A 5,737-nucleotide genomic window follows, 5' to 3' on the forward strand; every position below is an offset into this window, starting at 1 on the left:
TAAATTGTAGTGGTGACAGGAGAGAAAAAAACAAGTAAACTAATAGATATAGAAGATAATTATAAACCTGGGCTAAATCCAAGGAAGGAAATAAATAAGGGGATGGAGGAGGGGACTTGTTCTCTAGATAAGATGGAAGAAGGAGATCTCAATATGGAGAAATAGCTTGAGCTATGCTAAAACCCAAGAGAAAAAATGTCCATACAGAGAAAAGAGGAAGATTAAAGTGCCTGAAGCGAGAAAGCTGCACATACTCAAGAGTTGACAGAAAAGTATTATATCTGAGTGTAGAAGAGGGCTATTAGAAGGAACTGCAGAGTTACCCACATCCCTGAACGTGAAAAGTCTTGCAAACCATGGTGCAGAGTTTGATCTTGTCTTATGTGCAATAAAAGACATAAATAATAATAATAAAAGACATAGAAGTGTTTTAATTAACCAGGGAGTGATGTGATATAAGTTTTATTTTTTATTTTTCCATTTAAAAATCATTTTATTATTAACATCATCTTCCCACTTAGCCAAGTGTCTGTCGTGTACAAGGAATGTCGGTAAATATTCCATTTGAAGCTTCTTTGTACATATTTCCATCGATAAATAAACTCTGAATTCACATAAAAAAGTTAAACTTAACTCATATTTCCTTCTCTTATAACAGGCATATATTGGTAAAATATATTCTTGGACTCAGGCTTTGTTCTGAGTGAAGGCAGGGATTCATCACGTGGTACAATTATTGACAACAAAACCAAGAAATTGTCAGCTGGCTCCTGGCTGGGACTAGTGCTGAGGTGGGAAATGGAAGAGTCACATTTGGCTTCTTGACCAGGGGAGGGGCAGACATGATGGTGAGACGGAGAGAATTTTCTTTACAGCTCTGATAAAAATAATCCGTTCTGCCACTGCATTTTAATTTTGAATATATTCTTCCACATTGGCTAATTCCATAATCATTTTACTGAAAACTCAGATGCCAGCTAACAAAATATGGCACATAATCCATTTGGAACCATGTCAGGAAGTTCGAAACTATCACTGGGCTGAAATGATATGGACAGAAACGCACGTGGAGAGAGCGGGGATTCGGGGGTCGTTTGGTTAGTATATTGCAGTCAATCGAACATTCATCTATGGCCTCAGAGCTCTGTCAGTCACCCCCTGGTGGCAATCGGACATCCCTGGTGCCCCCGGCAGGGTTGAGAACACGCGGGGGATGATGGTGAAAGGCACAGCTGGGCTGCTAGCCTCCAACTCCAGGGGTGTCAGAAAGCGCTCGGTGGCTGCTGTATTGTTACCCTGGGCTTGGAGGACCTCGCCCAACCCATTCCAGACCTCGTGGACTGTCAAGTTCACCTGGACTGCATCCCGGAGGATCTTCTCTGCTAGACTGTAGCGGCCTAGCTGGTGAAGGATCAGAGCCAGTTGCTTCATGCTCTTCATGTGGGTGGGGCTGATGGATAAGGCTTCTTCATACCACCGGCCAGGCTTCCTCAATGTTTCCTCAGAGCTCAGCAACCTGGCCTCACATGTACAGGACATTGTGTGACATGGGGAAGAGCTTGGCAGCCTTCTGGGTACATGCTGTGGCCTCCGCGGGCTTCCCGATGCCAATGTAGGCTTCAGCTGTGTGGAGCCAGATCTGCGCCAGTGTCATCCAGGGGTGTAGTGGGCCCTGCTTGGGGGCACTGCTCTGCAGAGATGAGGCCACTTAGCACAGTGTCTGCTCCACTCTTGAGGCTGCTACTGAGGTGGCATGGAGACAGCCTGTCTCGGGATCGCTGAAGTCTGGCAAAGTAATTGTATTAAGCTGTTGTCTGTTAGCAATGGCTCTATCTAAGAGGCTGCTCCCATTTCCAGAATCGCTGGGGTTGGTTAGGTTGTAGGAGGATTTCCAAACTTGTAACATGTGCTTACAGGTGAAGAGCGCCTCATCAGGCCTGGCAGAGCGACTCCAACTTCACTTTGGAGAACAGTAGTATAAAGCTTTCTGGGTATTCACTGGGGGCTGTGTCAATGATGTTCAGGGCATCATGGTGATGCTCCTGGGCTGACAGCAGGAAGGCAAGGAGGTGTAGGGAGTTGGCATCATTGCCTTGAAGTTGGGTTTGGCGGATGTACCCCAGAGCCTCTGGAATCTGTCTGGGAATGGCAAGCTGCAGAGCCAGGTAGAAAGCTGCTTGGTGATCTGTAGGTGACAGGTTGTGGGCCCTCTGAAATGCGAGAAGTGTCCTTCTCTGCAGGGCCTCCTGCTTCCCTTACAGAGAAGCATCAGTAGACTGCAGATTGTACTTAAGCCCCAGAGCTAAGTACCCTTTGGCCTTGAACTCGGATGTTTTCTCTCCCACATCCACGACAGCTTTGGCAAACTTTTCAGCCTCTTCCAGCCAGCAAAGGGAGCCCACGCACAGCTTCGCAGCACGGATCGGGATGATGTCATCGTCGGGCTTCAGATGGATACACTCTTTCAACACCTTCAGGGCACGTGCAGATTTTCCAGCAGCTATCAGCAACAGGGCAAACTGGTACCAGAGCTGGAACTCCTCAAAGGCAAACTTCATGGCTCTTTCTAAGTACTCAGACAGCAGCTCATACTGGCCTCTTCTTCCCAGAGCAATGGTCAGCAAGCCACAGACCGAGACACGCTCTGCAAGCGCTTTTGTGCTCAGGTATCCTGCTCAGCACAGCCTCCCCGTTTGGCCATTGATTCACTAATCAGCAATAACAACAGGGCTTCCTCAGTATTTTCTTGAGGACAAAAAATGTTCTCTCCTGAGTAGACACGGGCTTTCCGGATGAGGGTACAGGCTTTCGTGTTTGCTGCTTTCCAGAGGGGATCGTCCAGGGGTGACTGGCATGGTGGGTCCTCCAGAGGGTTCCAATAGCTCTGTTCACACATACCCCTCAACAACATCTCTGCCAACTGCCTGGCTATAGTCATTCACTCATTTTGAGTTGTTCTTGTTTGGACAGCTCTGAGGATCTCTCTAAATCTCCCGACTCTCGACTCCTCTTGTCAAGTTCCCATTTTTGAAATAGAGGACATGGGCTCTCTTAAGTCCTGTTTCTAGGAAAAAACCTAGTTCTTGATGTTGGCAAGCAGGGCCAGGCTTAGGACTTCTGTTTTGACTATTAGTATTACCCTTTCCATCTCTTGGAGGTACAGGAGTGCAATGTCCCCTGCTTTCTCATAACAGGTGATGACATCCTGCTCCCGGTCCACATGGGCATTACTGGTAGAAGAGGAAATAGCCAACTTCTCTAAACAAAGTCTCGGCAACCTGTAGGAGGCAAAGGCTGTCAGTGGCAAGTCATCGAGGCCCACCCGGGCATAGATGTTGAGCGCTTCTTTATAATCTCCTTCTACATAATTCAACTTAGCCATGATCAGATTATATTCTTGGAGGAATTCTGACTTGAGGTTCCCTAGATCCAGGGCGGCGGTCAGATGCTCTCGGACCTCGGTCAGCTGGGGCCTGGGGTCTCGGCGACTGGCCCCCTGCCATAGGGCGTGTTCCTTCAGGTACTGCTCCAGTTTCGACTCCCCAAGGAGGAGTTCTGCCATGTAATCGTTGGCGATGAGCTTGGCCAACAGCTGCTTGACGAGCTCGGGCATCCGCTCCCACTGGCACTCCAAACCATAGTGCTGGAACTCTGTCTCCAGCCGCGAGCCTGTCTTCTTGGTAGCCATCGTGGCTTCCAGCTGGGGGATGTAACTGGAGCGCCGGCTGGGGCTTTTATGTATTTATTTTTTTATACTTTTTATTGTGCTTTAAGTGAAAGTTTACAAATCAAGTCAGTCTCTAACACAAAAACCCATAAACACCTTGCTACACACTCCCAGTTACTATCCCCCTAATGAGACAGCCAGCTCTCTCCCTCCACTCTCCCCTTTCATGTCCATTTCTCCAGCTTTTAACCCCCTCCACCCTCTCATCTCCCCTCCAGGAAGGAGATGCCAACATCAAGTGTCCACCTGATCCAAGAAGCTCACTCCTCACCAGCATCCCTCTCCAACACATTGTCCAGTCCAATCCATGTCTGAAGAGTTGGCTTCGGGAATGGTTCCTGTCCTGGCCCAACAGAAGCTTTGGGGGCCATGACCATTGGGGTTCTTCCACACTCAGTCAGACCATTAAGTCTGGTCTTATGAGAATTTGGGGTCTGCATCCAGCTGCTCTCCTGCTCCCTCAGGGGTTCTCTGTTGTGTTCCCTGTCAGGGCAGTCATCCGTTGTAGCCAGGCACCATCTAGTTCTGGTTTCAGGATGATGTAGTCGCTGGTTCATGTGGCCCTCTCTCTCTCGGGCTCATAATCACCTTGTGTCCTTGGTGTTCTTCATTCTCTTTTGATCCAGGTAGGTTGAGACCAACTGATGCATCTTAGATGGCTGGTTGCTAGCGTTTAAGACCCCAGATGCCACTCTTCAAAGTGGGATGCAGAATGTTTTCTTAAGAGATTTTTTTATGCCAATTGACTTAGATATCCCCTGAAACCATGGTCCCCAGACCCCTGCCCCTGCTACGCTGGCCTTCGAAGTATTCAGTTTATTCAGGAAACTTCTTTGCTTTTGGTTTAGTCCAACTGTGCTGACCTCTCCTGTATTGTGTGCTGTCTTTCCCTTCTCCTAAAGTAGTTCTTATCTACTATCTAATTAGTGAATGCCCCTCTCACACTCTCCCTCCCTCCACCCTTGTGTGACCACAAAAGAATATTTTCTTCTCAGTTTAAACTATTTCTCAAATTCTTGTAATAGTGGTCTTATACAATATTCATCCTTTTGCAACTGACTAATTTCACTCAGCATAATGCCTTCCACGTTCCTCCATGTTATGAAATGTTTCACAGATTGCTCACTGTTCTTTATCGATGTGTAGTATTCCATTGTGTGAATATACCATGGTTTATTTATCTATTCATCCATTTATGGGCACCTTGGTTGCTTCCATCTTTTTGCTATTGTAAACAGTGCTGCAATAAACATGGGTGTGCATATATCTGTTCGTGTAAAGACTCTTATTTCTCTAAGGTATATTCCAAGGAGTGGGACTGCTGGATCCTATGGTAGTTCTATTTCTCGCTTTTTAAGGAAGCGCCAAATAGATTTCCAAAGCGGTTGTACCATTTTACATTCCCACCAGCAGTGTAGAAGTCTTCTAATCTCTCCACAGCCTCTCCAACATTTATTATTTTGTGTTATTTGGATTAATGCCAGCCTAGTTGGAGTGAGATGAAATCTCATTGTAGTTTTGATCTGCATTTCTTTAATGGCTAATGATTGTGAGCATTTCCTCATATATCTGTTAGCTACCTGAATGTCTTCTTCAGTGAAGTGTCTATTCATATCTTTTGCCCATTTTTTAATTGGGTTATTTGTCTTTTTGCAGCTGAGTTTTTGTAGTATCATGTAGACTTCAGAGATCAGGCGCTGATCAGAAATGTCATAGCTAAAAACTTTCTCCCAGTCTGTAGGCAGTCTTTTTACTCTTTTGGTGAAGTCTTTGGATGAGCATAGGTGTTTAATTTTTAGGAGCTCCCAGTTATCTAGTTTTTCTTCTACATTCTTTAAAATGTTTTGTATACTGTTCATGCCATGTATTAGGGCTCCTATTGATATCCCTACTTTTTTTCCCATGATCTTTATCATTTTAGATTTTATATTTAGGTCATTGATCCATTTTGAGTTAGTTTTTGTGCATGGAGTGAGGTATGGGTCTTTTTTCATTTTTTTGCAGATGGAT

General features: G+C 45.8%; 1 pseudogene; it reads right to left on the reverse strand.

Moving 5' to 3' along the window:
* Window positions 1-1,128: 1,128 nt before the first annotated feature.
* Window positions 1,129-3,688, reverse strand: LOC126057303 (tetratricopeptide repeat protein 7B-like; annotated as a pseudogene).
* Window positions 3,689-5,737: the final 2,049 nt, after the last annotated feature.

The sequence above is a fragment of the Elephas maximus genome, chromosome 13 (genome assembly GCF_024166365.1).
Source record: "Elephas maximus indicus isolate mEleMax1 chromosome 13, mEleMax1 primary haplotype, whole genome shotgun sequence".
In the NCBI taxonomy this organism is placed as follows: Eukaryota; Metazoa; Chordata; class Mammalia; order Proboscidea; family Elephantidae; genus Elephas; species Elephas maximus.